Source organism: Dunckerocampus dactyliophorus, chromosome 15, assembly GCF_027744805.1.
Source record: "Dunckerocampus dactyliophorus isolate RoL2022-P2 chromosome 15, RoL_Ddac_1.1, whole genome shotgun sequence".
Lineage (NCBI taxonomy): Eukaryota > Metazoa > Chordata > Actinopteri > Syngnathiformes > Syngnathidae > Dunckerocampus > Dunckerocampus dactyliophorus.
In genome coordinates this window covers 11,051,831-11,071,737 of record NC_072833.1, presented here as the reverse complement: position 1 = coordinate 11,071,737, position 19,907 = coordinate 11,051,831, and the positions used below count along the sequence as shown (strand labels likewise).

The following is a 19,907-nucleotide window of genomic DNA, read 5'->3' as shown; positions in this document are numbered from 1 at the left end:
AGTGTAAACATGTGATGTACTTTAATGTAACTTTGTTAAGCATGTTGGAAATGAACATAACCATTACCATTACACCTTAACAAGAGTCACCATTTTAACATGTTTGATTTTTGCATTGACAAGTTCTGGTTTATGCTGCTGACCTCAGATTAACATGACAATTATTATTTTTTATTTACAGACATCCTTGAAATGATGTGAGATGATGTGAAGACATTGAGTTTCAAGGTAGGAGTTAGATGTTTTTTTTACCCAAACAACACACCTTGCACCTTGTTCTCGTTGAAAGCTCAAACTCGCTCACAAGTAGTCTTCAACGCTCCTAAGAGGCCACACAGATTGCATCATCATCTCCAGAATCATTATGTATATTTAGATTTAGAGAACAGTGTTGCGCAGTCAGGGCCAGCAAAGCCTTCTCTGCTGGCCTCACCGCTACCAGAAGCATTGACCTACATTTACAACTTAAATTCTAGTATTTGTTCCATGAAATTGTATTAATTTATTCCCCAACAGTCTGTTATCTTCATTTTGTAGCACGTCTTTTGGCCGCACTGCTTTCTGTACATATGTGTGGATGTTAGATTGTTTTGTTCAGTCAGATTTCAGATCGTAATCTGGCCAAGGTCTCAGAATCAGGAGTGCTGGCCCATGTCAGATACACACTATTAGCAATGTTTATGTTTTTTATCCAATCAGGTTTCAGATTCACCTCACAAGTCCGGCCAGGAGGTGTACAGTAATGTCAGTATTTTTCCATCCTGATTGGTTGTCTGAAAGCCTATTCCCGAACACTCAAATTTAAGAGTGCGCTTGAATGCATCATCATATCACTCCTTCTGTGTGTGTTATATGAACAAATAACTGAGTTTATATATATGTTGTATATACAAGTCAGGCCAGGGAAGAGTTTGTTTGCCACTGGAAGTCTTCCAGACCAATGCTTACGAGTGAGTGATGAGTGTGATGTACAGTATTTGAGTTCATTTTTTATGTTGTTGTCATGTTATTAGTTAAATATTGATTCTGAACTGCTTGATGTAGTGTCGCGGTTTGTATTTTGGAGTTGTTTAGAGATTATGTTTTGGAAGATAAATGCTTGAATAAGTTTCTTGCTTTAGATGCCATGCATTGTTTTGCGTGAGTTATGTAAGAACGACTGCATCCCGGTGTCCAAACTAAAAACACACACCGTAACAAAGAGTAGCAGCAATAATTCCTCCACAACCGTAGAAGAAGCTTTTCTCTTCAGTCAAAACACACCTGAAGCTTACCAGAGGGACTAGAATATTTGATTTTTATTTAGTTTGACAAAAGTAAGACCTCCTTTTACAAGCCTCTCACAATCTATTGGACTTGTCCTCGAGCAGCAAATCAGCCTGCAGCTCTTATTAACGTTATTGATCAATGTCAGCAGCATCTCTGTTTTATGTTCTCCGCTAATGTAAGGCCTCCTTTTATTGCACCCGATCTTGGAGAGAGTGACAAGTTAGGGGAAAGGGTGGCAAAGTTTCAATAAGGCTGTGCTGCTTTGTGCTGTGGACATATCAGTTGCACAAAGATAAATTCTTCACCACGCTTAGCTATTGACTTGGCCATTTTATTACTTTTGTCTCCGAGTTGGCTGCTGGGCACGGAAACAACACAAAAGATTCACTATGGCTGTCAGTCCCCAGATTGGTTGAAGGTGTACGTGCAAGCACAGGGGTTACAGCTAAAAATATGTGAAGTCGTTTATTTATTATTATTCTTCCCATGCCAAGTGACTTTTAAGGGGGTCCGTGACAAGGAGACAGTAATGGATGTGTATTGTTAATGAGCGCATCTTATATTTCAAGCATGGCATGAGAATTAATGTGGCATTTACATGAACATGCTCACATGAAATGATGATGCACTGTTTCTTTTCATGCATTCTGGAGTGAATACAAGAAGTCTGCCAAAACTAAGATGCTCCCTTAAAAAAAAATACATATAAACATATAATTCTAAAGTATTTTTATTATTAATTAATAGCTTTCGGTACATCTGCCTTCTTAACCTTCTACGGTCATGTAAAAAAAAGTTCTACTCCTGAACTACCGCACACAAATGGATGAACATCTGTCAAAACACGCACACCTACTGTATTACCTGTGCTATTATTAATCCAACAATACACCACATGGGTGGTATTTATCAAGTGAGGAATGAATTTAACAATATGTTTATGATTATTATTATTATTGTTTAGCTACTCGGGTTGCTAAATCTCTTTGTGATAGATCAGTGGTACCTCTTACAGTCACGTACCCCTTCACACATTTGACCTAAAGCCATGTACCCCCCACTCCTGCACACTTAAAAAAGCATAAACCTTTTTGTCTGAATTAACTTGAAATATTAAACATTGGTTCATTAATTTTATAGTAATTCCAGGTCCAAAATGTGTATTTTTGCATGGTCAGATTTTGATCAAGTTTCACGGGAGCACTGATAAATTGATAAGTAATCATCCTACATGTATTCGAGTCCATTCGAACTTCACTTTTTTTTGTGCATTAACGATGGCTGTGGTTTAAATCTGCATATTAATTAAATGCCACATTGAAGGACAAATTTTAACAATCATGATAAAGCAGTATCCGAAGTACAAAAACACATACAATCAATGATAAAGCCTCATTTTCGGTGGGGTCCCCACTCACACTGTCAGGTTTTCATCGCTACTCCATGGAACACCAAATGAAATCTTCAAAATTGAACACACTTAATGCCCAAAATAATCATCAAACTTACTTATTTGTTCACATAATGCACGCAGAGCAATGAACAACTTCATGCTCTCTCTCCTTTCTGCTCCGTTTTCCTTGCGCTGTGAGGCGTTCAGGCTCACTCGAACTGGTGAGTTTGTTAGGAGCTAATTGTTTTTAATTTTATGCGTACCCCACTTTGGGAACCTACGTGATAGATGATTCAATACATATCTAGCCACGCGGGTTATGATAGGATTAAAAACGATATATTTTAAAAACAGAACGATTCGATACAGCGTAAAAACGATATAAGATTTGATTCGACACAATTCGATACGATTCTACGGTTACATTTGTCGATGTAGACATTAATCTTACATTATAAAATAAAGAAGCCAATCCTATAAAAGTGGCATCCTGCAGTAAGTGTGTAAAAGAGCACATGATATCTTCAAGCATGCTGTAAGGCAGGGGTGCCCAACTGCCAGGCAAATTTTCAGGTGCAATGATTACAGATTTTTTTTTTCTTTTTTAATAATTTGTACATCAAATTTTATGTGGATGGATACCAATTTTGGAAATGTGGCTCATTATTTTATTCAAAAGAATTATATACATTTAGAAATCCCACAGTGTTTTTTGTTGCGAGCAGCGACCTGTCCCACTTTGTTCGATGGTGCATCTAACTTTCTCCCACGCTGCACACAGACAACGATACTGTATTTTCCCTGTTTTTCTTTCACCTCATATTTAGTCCCACGCATAAAGGTAAGATTTGAGTGCTAATGTGCATATTTGTTTGTTGGATTTGTGCACAACCTCAAGTTAATTCATGCTAGCAAACAGCGACGTATAATCTTCTCTGAAAAACAAACTCCAGGCTCATACTGGTGGATGGTGGGTCTGAATTAATTTTGTGCTTTTAATTTGATGTTGTTCCTGTCATAGTTTTACACAATACATAAAAAATAAGATAAATTGAATCGCTATAGGGCCGCACGGTGGCCACACAGTCACTGTCTGGAGGTCGGGAAGACCTGGGTTCGATTCTCCGTGGGTTTTCTCCGGGTACTCCGGTTTCCATGCATGTTAGGTTAATTGGCGACTCTAAATTGTCCATCGGTATGAATGTGAGTGTGAATGGTTGTTTGTCTATATGTGCCCTGCGATTGGCTGGCGACCAGTCCAGGGTGTACCCCGCCTCTCGCCCAAAGTCAGCTGAGATAGGCTCCAGCATACCCCCGCGAAAAAACAGGAGAAGCGGCATAGAAAATGGATGGATGGATGGATGAATCGCTATAATGTATGCACTGCTACAATTTACATCCAGTCTCGTCTTCGGTCATGCTAAGCTACATGTGCGACAATCCAGCCCAGGCTCTTGCATTGTTTATAAGACACACTGTCAACCACTTGCTAGTCTTGCGATACCCGGTGCATGTCTCTGCAGTTGATTAATGTAATCATTTATGGCTGATTCTTATTGATCCAATAGGCTGATGCAGACGATGCAGACGTATCTCTCGCCTGTCAAACCGGATATCGGGTCGCATCTGTTTATCGTTCACAACCCTATTGGCTACCACATTTTGCTAAAGAACAGGGTCAAAATTAGACAATAACAGACATAAACAAGTATAAATGTCATTGCACAAACTTTTACTTTATTTGCAAATTCCGCAGCTGCGCCTGATATGCCCCCCCTGCTTTATTCAAGGACGTCTGCACGAAGGACAGACAGAACTGTATAATTACGTATAAATATCATTTCCTCTGGGTACACGGTGACAGGAGGGGTCCTCGCCGTGCCCTCAATGGCATGCTGTATATACAGTGTGTGTGTGTGTGTGTGTGTGTATAGGCTATATATGTGTGTGTATGTGTATATGCGCACGCACACACACACACACTATGTCCCCTCCCAAAATAAAAGCCATTGCCCCTGCATGCTGTAGTGCAGCAGATAATAGGAGAAGCCTAGTGCGGCATGTGTTATGGAGCCCAAAATGAAAGAGATGTGCCCCATTGAGCCCTCTAATGAATGTTCTGACATTGAACATCTCAGAGGGGGAGCTTCTTAATTTCTAAGAGCAAATTTTCAGTAGAGAATGGCTAAATGTGACTCTGGATGAGATGTTGTGTTAGAATGTACCACTGCTCCTCTGAGAGACGTTTAGCTTCATGCAAAAGACCAAAACAACATAGACAAGCTCAAAGAGGACGCACACATACACACACACACACACACACACACCGATAAGAGCTTTTTGTAGATTTTAGATAACGACCTCCCTGAAATGTCGAAATGAGACCACAGGGAATTAATAAAAATGTCTCCCATTATAAGAGCGCAGTGCATGCACCAAAAAAAGGAGTCTTTTGTGAATATCTTCATTTAATTATGTGTTGCAAAATATCTCGTCCCTGTGTTTTATTTTTTCTTTTTTCGGGCAGTATTTGTGTCCTCATTATGATCTGGCTCTTTGTCGTTTTTGTTCTCATTATGTCTTTTCTTTTGCGATTTGGCTCGTCCATTTTGTATTTAGTCGCTTTATTGTTTCTCTTGACAGTGTGAGTGTTCTGTTTTTTTTTTTTTTTTGCAGGTGGTAAAGCAACCCAAAATTGAACCTCATGGTGTGTTCCTTCCAAACTCAACCTGATAATCCAAGTTGAATTAAATTGGTGGAAAATATATATATTTTTATCATTAGGAATTAAAAAAATAGAATTACATGGTGTTTTATACAAAAAGTCATTCATTTAAAATTAATTGATTTCAAACTTTTATTGTCAATTAATTAAAAAAATGCAATTAAACAAAAAAAATAAATTAAAAAAAAAATTGCATTGTAATTAATGGGAGACACTCAATTTAATAGAAAGTGTGGGTCGCCTAAAGCTTCCCTTTGCTTGTTTTTCGGAACAACTCAAACAATTTCCACAGACAGAACCTGTTGCCTATTTTTTAGCACATTTTTTTTTGGCACTCTTGCTGACATTTTCCTTAATGCTTCTGTGAATAGCACAAGAATGTTTGCAGGAAGTAGCTTTAATGACGCTAACCCAAATTAGGACTGTTTGGCATTGGTCGAAGGGCAATTCAAGTTATTTTAATGAGTTTTATTTTAGTAGTAGCCCCGAAACGATCTGCTTGTAGTGTTCTTGTGGCGTACTAAATGTTCATGGTTCACACGTTAAGCTACATGGCGTGCACTTTGGTTCGGTTTGCTTAGTGTTAATGCTGCTGGGTTGGATAGGTAGGTTGGATTTCCCAGCTTGGACTTCCCCAAAAGCTTCTAAAAGATGCTTTAAAAGAGTTGTCACACACACAGGTGGAGAGGGCAGAAAGGACAGCACTTCCAATGAGTTTTCTCCATCACTCCATTTCTTGCCGAATACAGGTCGTGAGTTTTCTCTAACCTGTTTATCATTTCTGCATGCCATTTTGACCCTGGTCCATGTCTTTGGTCCTTGTGATGTCCACTTATGAGCTCAAGTGACCGAACCGCAGTTCCAAGACGGGTCTCTGTCCACTTGTTTGGTGCACACCATGGTTCGGATGATGGCGTTCACACTTGACAAACACACCAGAGTTGCTTTTAACCCAAACAAACATGACAAGTGTGAATGCACCCTCAGTCTGTTTGGATTATTTGAGCAAAAAGTCCATCAATGTCAAGTGCCTGCACAACGATGCCTTGTTCTATTATGGGAAGGCACCCAAAGAGGCAAGCCCCTCTCCTTCGCGTGTCGTGATGGTTCAATTCTAATGCTAATTAGCCCAGTGCATTTTTTTTTTTTTTTTTTTTTTTTTACACCAACCTGCTCCTGGCTTCATGTTCTTTTTCCTCTCTCCGGATAATCACACAAAGATTGGATAATCCTGACAGAAATCCTTTTCATTCCCTCAGCCCGCCACAAATTCTCATTTCGGCGATATCATTTTACGCCGACAATCAAATGTTTTTTTTTCCCCCCCCACAAATGTGGCCTGTGGGGTAAACATGGTGCGCTTTCTAGAAACTTTCCACATTCATCAGCAGTAATGAGTGCAGACAGAGGGGAGGTGTGTGTGGATGTAAACAGAGCACTGAGGTCATATGATCGCCCCTGGCTGCGCTAATCATGCATCGCTACTATTATGGCCTCCAGCAAGGTGCCACCTTCATCCATTTTGCTTGATTAGATGTCAGCCGACCCCCGCAAACAGGCCTGCCCACCTTGTTGCAGCAACATTTCCATCATTGCCAGCATCTGTCTTGTTTGGAGGCTAACAAAGCTAGTGAGCTATCACAAGAACACACAAAAAAATCCCCTCAGTGTTGAATGATTTGTTGTGATCTCACAAAGTGCTCCTCTGTAATATCTTCCTCCCCGCTGTGCCACCTTCCTTTCAAGCACAAAGCCTGTGTAGTTATTTTGGGACCAGAAGCTACACGATCTTTTTATTCTTTATATTTTTTCCCCGTTTGGCTTTCTGGAGTCGTAAACATTTTCCCACTGAGGTTTGCAGCCTGAGCGCCGTTTGATCCTCCACCGGGGAGCCGCATATTTCATTGTGTGTATCATCGCCACAGCTTTTTCTTCGCCTTTTCTTTTATTATTATTTCCTCGACCGCTCTCCTGATGCTCGAGTCACTCCTGCCCTTACACTTTGTCGACATTGCTAGCGAGCTATCTCAAGATGCTGCTTGTTTTTTTCTGTTGCTCTTTAAAGCAGCACTTTGTGCTTTACTTGCTATAATATCGTAGTGGATGTGCACAGTGGAGTCTCATCAGTAATAAAACTTTCTGTAGAGGGAATGGTTTTGGTCAGGAGTTTGCTCGCGTGTAGTCTGATGTTTTGGATTGATTTTGTTGGAAAATTACCTGCTAGCAGTTTGCCGTCATATGTTTCATTTTAAAAAGTCATTCAATCTATTTACACAAATGCTAAGCAGTTTTATGTTTTGCATGTTGTTCCCGTACTGTTACCAAAATGAACCGAACTGTGATCTTACACCTGAGGTCCGTACAGAACTGGATTATGGCGTACCGTTACCCCCCTGTAGTAAGACTTCAAAACAATGTCAAAGAAAACATTCCAAATATGGACTGGACTTGTTTTTTATTTGGATTGCAGCTTCTTATTTGACTTTTGGACTATATTTTCTTTACAATTTGAGGTCAAACCATTCAACAATCCAATACATTGGACAACGACAACAAACCCTGGAGGGTGTCTTTGTGAGTGTTTATGTTGCTACCTTCGCCTCCATGTTTGTCCCTTAGGGGAGGCTGTCCAAAAGGTCACAGAGAGGAGCTTTTGATTTGGAATTCTCTCTTCCAAAAATGCCATTGAAGCTCCGGCTTGTGCTTCCTGGCTTTGACTTTTCCCTCACTTAATGAGACACCATGCTACTCGCTATAACGCTCACCTTAACCTTTTCACGCTCTTTCATGTGTTTTTCCTTTTCTTTGCTTTTCTCTCTGTAGAGCTTCACATACTTACTGGATGCTGTCTTTGAATGGGGATGCTTTGGATTGAACAAAAGGATGTGCATTGCAAGCTAGTGCAGTTGGGCCTTAAACATTGAATAGCCGCAAGATCGCAGCGCTGTTGGCTGCTGACTTTTTGTCTTTTCCATGTTCCTCCATCTTCCTTCTTCTTCCTTTGATATCCCATCATGCCACTGTGACTCGACAACAAAACACTGCTTTTAATTATGTGGATGTGAATGCCAGCGTGAAAATTTTGTGCACTATAGCAGCCTGAAGCGTGTGTGTGTATGTGTGTGTGCGCGGTGCAGGAGTGAAATTTGATTTTATTTTATCTATTTTTGAACGCCTGAGCTGGTAGGCAACTTACTTTTTATTTTATGAATTTTTTATGTTATTTTACTATTTTTACTATTTTTTTCATTTTTATTGAGGCCTGATGAAAATGTATATTAAGTTAAGAAAAGGAATAGTGGGTTTAGTTTAGTTTTTTTTAAATAGAATTTAGTGCAGTTATTCACAAGTAAAGTCAATTAAAGTACGAACAATATTTTTTTCACAAAAAATTTGCAACGATTGATGTCTGTTGTTTTTGACAGATTTTATTTTATGTTTTATATTTTGTAGGTATTTTTGAGCACATCAGCTGGTCCTTTGTATGTATTTATCTATGACTTTTGGGGTGAAATCCAGTAGAATTCATCACAAAAAGTGCGCTAAATGGATCCAATTTTTGGGTTACTTTTATTTTCATTGTACCTTGAAACGATGGCAGAATGTGGCCTTTTTGTGAAATATGTTTTTGCAACATACATTTGTATTTTCTACGATAGTATCTACTCTCAATTGCGGCTCAATTTTTAGCAAATTTTTGGCTCTCTAATCAATGTCCATTTGTGTCATGGCAGCATGTGTGCATGTTGTTGTGTGTTTGCAGTTGTATGCAACCATTTCTTTCATTTTCTCTTTCCAGCCTCATCGTCTTTTGCTTTGATACCATCTTCCAATCACTGAAAGGCTGCAGGGGAAGAACTTTCTGGATGTTTAAGATCCAGTTGATACTAAAAAGAGAGAGAGAGTAAAATAATAGCTGGTGAATGCTCCATAATGGTTGCTTGTTACTTGCCTCTGGTGCTCTCGAGATGTGCACTTTTTTAGTTTTGCTGCTCTCTGCTTGACTGAGCAGAGAAGGTATTACAAGCTGTCCAACATCACCCCTCCCCCCACCTTTTTTTGGATTCCCCCCCATCGCTGCCACCTGGTTGTTTTTACAAAGAAAGGCAGAAATTCCAGATGATGTGCTGTCCGTGATTCCACGGAAACACGAAACGAGACATGATGGGAGGGGATATCCCAGGAGGTTGGGGGGTGGGCATATGTTGTCTCTGTCTTTTTTAGGGAGCGAGAAGACAAAATCATCATCATGAACTCATAAGACGCTCCTCAAATGTGAATCCCCCTCATTTGCATATCAGCTCAATTTCCTGTGGTTGCCGACCCTCACTCGTGCACAGGTGGGCGATCTGTGTCGTGGTGTGCACGCCAGCCATGGATTAATGTAGTGACGAGGGAAATGAAAGGGATGGAGGGGGGCGCCATCCCCACGTTGGCTTCTGTACACATCATCCTGGTTAATTATACTGTATGAGTGTGTGACTGTCACCCAGCACGTCAAACACGGCTTGTAATGAAGTCTGATTTCAATTACGCTCACATTAAGCTCTGTCCATCTTATTACTCATCTGGATTTGTCAATTAATTCGTCAGTCAGACCTTTCAAATCTTCACTTTGGGAAAGGCCTTTTTTTGTTCTCAGTGCACAAACCAGGGCACGTTTGGATCAATTTAGCGTGGAAGAATACATTCACGATGTACTGGAGCACTCTCAGGTTCAACATCAGTGACCTCCGACCACCAAAATCCCCACAGAATCTTGTAGGAAGCCTTCCAAGAAGAGAAGAAGCTGAAAAAATGAGGATACCCGATGGTGTAACTAGTCTACTCCTCAAGTGCTGCACACAAAAGGGTGAAAATTAGTCAAAACACGCATCTCTACTGTGTTGCCTGTGCTAATATCTTTCTAACAAATACACTACATGGTGGCACTGTTGTTAAACCTCATAGTCGGATAGACCTGATCCAAATCATTGACTGTAACTTTAGGGTCTTTCGCCGAATCCCCATTAAATTTGGCACCCACCTTTAGGGGACTGACAAGCACAGTTGGTTGAAAAACATGGCGGCCATCAAGCAAAACATCTTTGCAGAGGCATGGGTGGGACAACTAATTAGTATTTTAAACAGGAAGTGTACATAAACTCCCTTCCAAGCTTGCACTTGCACTCCTGGAAAAAGAAGTGTGTGCTGTGGAGCGAGTAATGAGTAGCTAAACTCTTTTTTTATTTCTTTTTGCCTTTTGTGCTTTTTTTCCCTCCAGCTAATGACTTCTTTACTGTATTTCACATCCACGCTTTCAAAGATATAGTATACAAGTGATTATTGTGGCTCAGCACTTGAGCGTGTAATGCATGTAAATCTGAGTGTCTGCAAGCCCCCCTGAAGCTCATTATTTGTGAAGAGTGTGTGCTCATGTATGTGTTTATGTGTGTGTACGCAGGAGTAACAAGAGCTTGTGCTTCATCAGCAGCATCTCCCTGGACCTCCACCACTGCCTCTTTCACCTCCTCCAAAATCCAGCAGGCATATCCCTGCGGTGTCTCGTTTCCCGGGACAGAACCTCGCTCTCAAACTATGTGAATATCAGCATGTAGAGATGCATGCTATTCACGGAGGGTTACGTTCCATGACAATCAAAAAATAGCGAAAATCCACAAATTGACGCACCCATAAAAATGCTTGTTTTTGATACCCTAAACCAGGGGCGCTCACACTTTTGCAGCCTGAGAATTACTTTTAAAATGACCAAGTCCCAAAGATAATAAATCTAGAAAAAAGAATATACCATATATACTATCAGTGCTGATCAGTGCTGCCATTCGAAAGAATGGTGCAGCAACTAGCAAGAATACACAAATGGCAGAGGTTTTGCTGAGCGTTTTGACCTGCACACGCCGTGCTAGATGTTGACGTCACGAAGCGTCACTGCTCCTGGACCGTAAACTACCATCTAGAGGCGTACAAAACTTTGCATATTGTCCCCATAAATGTCACTTAAAAAGAGTTTGAAATAAGCACAGATGAGTTGAATATGAAGTGAATGTACTGACCAAAAGAAGCAGCGAATCAACTGTATTTTACACGTCCATGATGTAGTGAATGAGTTGTTAAACTCCGATTATTAAATAATGAGTTGAGAGCAAGCTAACTGGCACGTTACAAAGACAGTTGGGTTCTAGCAGTGTATTAATAACATGACACCCTTGCAAGGGTACATGGGAGTTTGCCCAACCGGTCTAGATTGCTTTGTGGACTTGGAAAGGGCATTCAGGTATCTCAGGGTCTGGTTCACGAGTGAAGGAAGTTTGGAGCGTGAGGTCAACAGGCGGCTCGCGCAGAATCTCCAGTGATGCGGTTGCTGTACCGGACCGTCATGATGAAGAGAGAGCTGAGCCGGAAGGCAAAGCTCTCAATTTACCCGTCAGTCTATGCTCTCTCCCTCACCTATAGTCATGAGCTTTGGGTCGTGACTGAAAGAACGAGATCGTGCATACAGCTGAAATGAGTTTCGTTCCTAGGGTGGCTGGACTCACCCTAATAGATAAGGGTAGGGGTAAGGAGCTCGGTCATCCAGGAGGAGCTCAGAGTAGAGCCGCCGCTCCTTCACATCGAGAGGAGGCAGTTGAGGTGGCTCGGGCATATAGTCCGGATGCCTTCCGGGCTCCTCCCTGGTGAGGTGTTCCGGGCATGCCCAGCCGGGAGAAGGCCCCAGGCCAGACCTAGGACACACGCTGGAGGGATTATGTCTCACAGCTGGCCTGGGAGCACCTTGGTGTCCTCCCAGTGGAACTGGAAGAGGTAAGAGGTGGCTGGAGACGGGGAAGTCTACCCCCGCGACCCAGATATGGGGAAGAAAACGGAATAGAATGTAATATTAATGATAACACCATTTAGAAAACGGTTCATGTGCTGTTCCTGTATTCCCTATAAGGCCCCTGTAAGCCCCCCTGTGAAATCGGTTTCCCATCAGAACATCCAGCGCCACGGGGGAGTTGTAAGAGTGTGTGCGCGTGTGTGTGTGTGTGTGTGTGTCTGTGTATGTGCCTCAACTCCTTTAATTGAATTTCTGAGAGGTTTTTCTTATTGTGACAACAGACTATGTTTTTATTGACAGTGGATGGCAAAATATTGACTTTAACTGAAGGAATCCAGAGATTTGAATTGGAAAGGGCAACAACCAGGAACCCTTTTGTGAAAGATATAGATTAATACACTTTTTAAAAAAAATTTTGCTGGAGGGCTCACACTACTGGTGTGAAGCGTAATTGTACCTCAAAATAGAAGCAACCATCATGATGAATAAGTCATTTCAGTATGCAACATTGCTGAACATTTGCAACCATGCTAGCACAAAAGGTATTTAAGCGTGATCCAACAACTTTGACTGTCAAGTTATGGCATGGCAACCATTAAGATGCTGCTCTCCTCAATATAAGACAATGCAGCGTCCACTTGATTTGGAAACTGTTATTTTAGGCTAAAATTAATGCGTACTGATGCTTTAAGTCATTTGCTGCTTTTCACTTCATTACTGTGGTTGTTCTTACACACACACACACACACACACACACACACACACACACACACACACACACACACACACACACACACACACACACACTAGCCCTCCAGGCCTCACACTGTGTGCACTAGCAATCGACCTCATCCAACCAATTAAAGGGAGCACTTAGTTTCCTGATCAATGGTGGATGTCGGAGTGGGTCGGTTGATAGGGGCAGCTGGGGGAGGTGGTGGGGGTGGGTAATGTGGGGTAGGCCTTTCAGGTAGATCCCAAACAAGTTTGTGTCGATTAAATTTACTTCTTCAGTTCAAAGTTATTTATGGTTCCTGTCAGGGACTTGGAGATTTCCACTGCATATCGTAGGTGTGAATGGAAGTAAAACTGGACCTGCTTAATTTATAAGAACGCTAAAAAAGAACTGTTGTAAAAAATACATGAGCTGCTTCCTCCAGCCAGGCCCGGCTTGGTGCCAAGTGCAAAGATGCTTATCAGTTTTTTGTCCCCTTCAGATGTCACATCCCCATCACCACCCACATGGCCCAAATTTAAGGCTGGCTTCAAACCCAGCGCAGGAATAGAAGAGGACCAGACGTCAACAAAGGTTAGACACAAGTAGTGAGACACACACTTAATATACAGTCATGTGAAAAATGAGGACACTTCAAGGTGTAACTCCTGAACTTCACACAAACGGATGACATTTTCTCAAAACGTGTATCATTGCTGTGTTGCCTGTGCCATTAAGCAAAACATCTTTGCAGGGTCACAGGCGGGTCTGAGGGACTAAACAGCCACGTATTTGGACCGGGAACCAAAGGGGGCGTCACAAATATCATTTACAATGTGATCAGGGCTATTTTTTAATCAAATTTTTTACAGTTTTCAAATTAATTAATCACTGCGATTGGCTGGCGACCAGTCCAGGGTGTATCCCGCCTGTCGCCTGAAGTCAGCTGGGATAGGCTCCAGCATGCCAGTGTGTCAGTGAATGCACCTCGCTGTAGTGACGGTGAGAAAGTGTTGTTCCCATGATGAGCTAACTAGAGACGTGTTTGTGGAGATACAGATACAGTATGGTGTTGGAATTGCGCTGCTGTTGATGTGTTCGGGCCAGAATAAAGTAATTAAAGAGCAGCAGACTCTGTGTGCCTTTGTGGGACGCTATTGTGGCGCCGTCTGCAGTCATAACAGGGAGATGAGGCGTGACATGATGTGCATGACAGTAAAAATTAAACGAAACGAAGAAATAAATTAGTAACTACCGTTTACGCGCTGTTTGTGACAGCCCCAGAAAATATTAACATGGGGTGTAAATTTTCACATAACTTTGCGACAACTGTGTGCTTCAAACTTTGTAAGAGTTTGAGGAAAGCCCTTTTCTCTTCCCTGTGCACAAAGCAATGTCTATAAAGGCATGCTTGGACGGGTATGATGTGGAAAAGACCCATTAAGCACCTTTGGGTGAACTCTCCCGCAGACATACACAAAATCAGTCTTCCCAGAATGCATCATACATAAATGCAGCCTTGCCTGGTCCGACTTGTCACTCCTTAACGCGTGTGTGAGGTGATAAAGCGGTCCATCCCACGCGCTATTAAGTGCAGCAAAGTGATACTAAGACACATTAGCACATAAGAAAAATGCCCTCATTGCATTTGAGGTCAATCTCTCTCTTTCTTTCTTTGTTTCTCGACATTTTATCGTTAGTCAAGTCTCTTCTTTTAGGTTACAAAGCAGTTAAAGACTCCTGATTGCAGAATAGCAAGTCAGTGCCGGGAATGAGCTTTTTGTGCAGCGTTGTTTAGTCATCCGTGGGCGACCGTAGGACTTTATAGTGTCGATTGCACAGCAGCTTCCTCCGTACCTGTCAACTTTCACCGGGAAAGTCCTGTATTTTGTGTGCCCTATTTTCCCGTCGCCATTCTGTTTAAGTAGTTTCCCATCAACTTAAAGTATTTTTAATTTCTTGACCTTGAGCTTGTCCACACTTGAGTGACAGCAATCTGTAAGGACAATGGTGCAGCGCACTGGCAGTGGGCAGTGGGGTCTGTGGAACCCGCATAGTCGATGCTGCTTATGTTGACAACCGATCTGTTGACTAAGTTATTAAGTCTTAGTCCACCATGTTCTTATTATTACTAAAAGTACCTGTCAATATACAGTTGTCCCTTGTTATCGCCATTAATTGGTTCCATACCCAACCACAATAAGTGCATTTCTGTGAAGTAGCATTCAACATTAACAAATGGAATATCTTCACAGTTAGGGTATAGAAAACCTGTTTATGACTTTCTAAATACGGTTTTTAACATGATTAGACCTCTGTTGACATGAAATAACACCCCATTGTCGCCTTTACACTCCTATTATTCTTTGTTTACATCTCATTGCTCAGGCTACGGGATCGCTTCAGGCGATCAAGATGGCCACCACTAGCATAGCAAGCTACCGAGCTAACTAATTAGCCTCTCCAATTTACTGTATGTATTCTAAACTTAAGAAAGTGTTTCAAATGACGTGGGGAAGAAAGACAGAGTAAGAAGCCAAAAACTACACGGAATGGGAAGAAAACTTTTTCACTCAATCTTGTCCAACATGGCAGTGCTGACTACATGCACTGTTAAGGTAATGTAAATTCATTTAATGTCCTGTCTCATTAATGTAACATTACTGACGCCTAGTGACCAGAATACGACATGTGACTTGTTTTTCTATATTTTTTGACTAATAATAGGCCATAGTCAACCATGAAACCATTTATTATTATATTATTATTATTATATTCCAACTGCCATGTAGCGAGGGACTGTACATGGTTGACATAAGTGTACATGACTGTACATTTTGTCGACGTAAGACCCAAAGGCAGTGGTTATCAGTTCTTTTCCGTCATGCCCCCCGATTGGAAATACTTTTCAGAACCTGTAGTATTCATTTATCTATCTGTACAAACCACTGTATGAGTTGCTGGCACCAACATTGTTCAAGCATGAATAAAGACACAACCAGACATACCAACCTTGAAGAAATTTTATGAGTATCGTACCCCCGCCTCTCACGCCCCCACTGACACCTTCCCATTCCCCTTCCCATTCTTTGTCGCTGGCCAAAGTCACAAGTAAATGTGCAAGCAATGGTTGGTTTTAGTTTGTCAGTCTGAGTGGCGTTGACATAAATGGGGTCCACCGTACTTGTCAACTCTCAAGCAAGTTATTCCCAAACTGGATGTACAATATTAGCATCATTAAACTGGAACCTGTTGTAGCTAGGGCAGGATGACATAATAAAAGCCAGCCTGTACCTGCGCAGTATGATCACATGCAAAAGCCGCATGTCTATTATTGTGCTTTTTTTCATGATTATGTGTCAGTTTTATTGTGACTCGGCCACTCATTTTAAACAAAACTGTAACTTTTATGTTCATTGGTTCTCCAAGCTTGTCGGTTCTCACATAAAATCATAATCGAAACAACCGGTTAGTTTCCAAAGTTCAGAGCTGTGTCCATCAAATGCAAACATTCACCTTCCTCCTAAAGTAAACCGTCTCCTATTTCCCTCCTTATTGGATCCAGCGCTCCCCTGAGAAGGCGCCCACGTTGCCGTGTCAGTCGCACTTCATTAGACCCCAAATTGTATGGATTTACACCCATCCAGACGCCAATGTGTCTTTTACTGCCCTGTGCTCCGATTACAAAGCTTCAGCGACTCATACGCACATAAATACTTGGCCTCATCATTTGTAAGTCACACTGATATAGTTTAAATATATAAAAGTCCCACAAAGGTGATTTATGTCGGCACCAAACTGGTTCAACATGGCAGGAAGATAGAAGCAGGCGGGGCTGCCAACAAGGGTTTAAGACGGTCAACATGGATATCCATGCAATCTGTTTGTCAACTAAATGATAAATTACTAAACTGCTCAAATTAGGACTCTTTACTCAGTCCATTCCACATATTCATATGCGAAAAGTTTCTGTGTTTTTCTTCATTCAAGCTTCTGCAATCATTTTGTCTTCCGTGGCAGGCCTCTTTTGCTTATTTGTGTATTGTCTCAATGTTTTTTTTTTTTTTTTTTTGCCTATAGCGCCGTGTAAATCCTGAGAAAAGATTTAATGCGTCCAGCTTTTTAAGCAGAGCCATCCAGTAAATACCGGGCCATTATTGTCTCACCAAGTCGAATTCCCGAGCAAGTTACCAGTAAATGTGATCATCAATAAGCAAATGAATTCCGTCTACGGTATGCTTGGGGCATTCCTTGTTACTTTTATTCTTGCTTTAAAATAAAAGAAACCTTGTTGACCTAAAATCAGTAGTGTTCTTGCTCTTTCATGGCACAATTATATCTCACAAGTTTAAAGGACATCATGGGTGGGTGATCGTTCAAAATCAGGAAAGTTCTTGCATCCAGCATGCAGTCATTTTCGTAAAAGTTTGGAGAAGACTGTTTGAAAACAATGACGGGTAGAGAGCACTGTGCACAAGGGGTGTCACAAGACACTCAGTTCATGAGACGAGATGATACACGATGGGTCTACTAGAACAGGATGAGATTTTATTATTACTTTTAAGAAAAGTACAATGAAAAAATAGAAAAAATATGACAATGTATACTCATTTCATTTCTAAGACGTCACACTCTTATGCAGTCTATGTGTAACTGTATGCTACCGGCCCCGCCACCACCCACTGAGACAAAGACGCTGTATGACTGACAAAAGTCAGATTGTAAATACCTGCAAATAAAAGCTTAAATGCTGCTCTCGGGCCTCGTATTTGTCTTTTAATGTCAAACCCAAGTGTTTTCAGTCCACAGCAAAAATAAAGGGATTGACCTCACTGTTCTAATGTGTCTAGAAGGCACTGTATGTGGAATGTATGATATGAACCTTGGCCTCAGCAACCTCGAACGTCTTAGGTCGGGTATCATTGAACATCAGCAGGGTTCTTGGTCTTTCTACCAAAAAGTGCAATTATCCCTGAAAGATTGTTTCTAGAAAGATGACAGAGAGGGGCACTGATATGACCTTTGGATATTATTCAAAATCAATAGTGTTCTCCCTCATGTAAGAGTTTTGAAAGTTTAAAGCAAAGTAATTAAAAAAAAACAAAAAACGTCTGGTTCTTGCTACATCATGAGACAGCGTCCTCAGTGAAAGTTTGAAATAGGCTGGGGTGGGTGGAGGGGGGTGAAAACTACGCCTTGTTTGTGTGTTTGTCAGTGCTCATTGCCGCTCACTGCTTCAGCTTCCCATTGCCGTGGCGACTGTCAAATCTAAACTTGTGCGTCTCTTTGGGATGAGCTCTTTTAAAAGGCAAAGAACGCCATATGAAAAGTAATCACTGAGATGTACTTAACTCCATCAGATGCATTGACGTCCATGACACGCACACACACACACACACACACACACACACACACACATACATATATATATATATATATACTGTATATAATGTATATGTAAACACACACACACTTGTGTTATAGGCACTTGTGTGATGGCAACAGGTGTCAGCACCGCCTACTTCATCTCATCTCATGTTTTCCTGCTGCTTCTGCCACTTATGTCATCTTGAATGTGAAATGCTGTCAGAACACTTTATCTCTCCTGCCTTATCTCCACTGTTTTCCCCTCACACACACACACACACACACACACACACACACACACACCCTGCAGCTATCTGTCATCTCTCCTGTGGCCATCGCATTGTCCGCCTCGTCTGTTCTTATCTCGTTCTGTTGTCCGTGACTTTGCCGTATTGCTCATCTCCTCCTGACCCAGAGCGGCTTGCTTGTAGGCCTGCCCTGCAAAAGAAAATATGTATTTTCATTTTTATGCGCGGCTGCACGGTGGCCTAGTGGGTAGCATGTTGGCCACACGGTCAGCAGATCGGGAAGATTTGGGTTCGAATCACCATTGGGCATCTCTGTGTGGAGTTTGCATGTTCTCCCCGTGCGTGCGTGGGTTTTCTCCGGGTGCTGCCACATTCCAAAACCATGCATGTTAGGTTAATTGGCAATTCTCAATTGTCCATAGGTATGAATGTGAGTGTGAATGGTTGATTGTCTATATGTGCCCTGCGATTGGCTGGCGACCAGTCCAGGGTGTACCCCGCCTCCCGAAGTCAGCTGGGATAGGCTCCAGCATACCTGGGACTCTAGTGAGGATAAGCAGCATAAAAGATGGATTTTTATGTGTATCATTTTTGTACATATATAGAATATATAGAAACGAAAGACAAATTAACGCATGCAAAAGTAAAAAAAAAACAACTGGTACACATACCAAACATATCAATGTGCGTCTGATCAAAATTAGTATTGGATCTTAAGTAGGTTCTAAGTAGAGCTTCAAAATGCAAAAAGAAGAAATGGGTGTTAGACAAAAAAAAATTGGACCCCAAACAACCCATCCATCCATTTTCTATGCAGCTTATCCTCATTAGGGACGCGGGGGTATGCTGGAGCCTATCCCAGCTGACTTTGGGCGACGGGCGGGGTACACCCTGGACTGGTTGCCACATATCGCCACAAACAACCATTCACACTCACATTCATACCTATGGACAATTTAGAGTTGCCAATTAGCCTAACCTACCCGGAGAAACGTACCCGGAGAAAATCCACGAGAACATGCAAACTCCACACAGAGATGCCCAACAGAGATTCGAACCCAGATCTTCCCGATGTCCTGACTGTGTGGCCAACATGCCAGTGTGTCTGAGGCAAGTGGAATGTTGCTCCTGGTGGTGAAGATGGCTTCACGGAGGGCATCCATTGTCTGGAACAGAGGTCCATTTTTGTAAACTTCTCTTGCCATCCATTTTGTCTGACTCCCATTTTTTCTTTTTGTATTTTGCATTTTGAAGCTCCACTTACAACCTCCTTAAGGTCAAACGGTACAACATGTAAATTTTTCAACTGGTCTTGAAATGTTGACCAGGAGTGTTTAATTAATGGATGAGTCAACATGTGGCTCCTTCAGGCT

At 41.6% G+C, this 19,907-nt stretch overlaps 1 protein-coding gene across 1 annotated transcript in view; it reads left to right on the top strand.

The window, feature by feature from the left end:
* The first annotated feature begins 13,421 nt into the window (after nucleotides 1-13,421).
* Nucleotides 13,422-19,907, top strand: part of naa40 (N-alpha-acetyltransferase 40, NatD catalytic subunit) — a 94,118-nt gene continuing 87,632 nt past the window's right edge. Inside the window, exon 1 of the mRNA XM_054752541.1 lies at nucleotides 13,422-13,513. The gene's annotated coding sequence lies outside the window, so the exon portion shown is untranslated. The remainder of the gene's footprint in view (nucleotides 13,514-19,907) is intronic.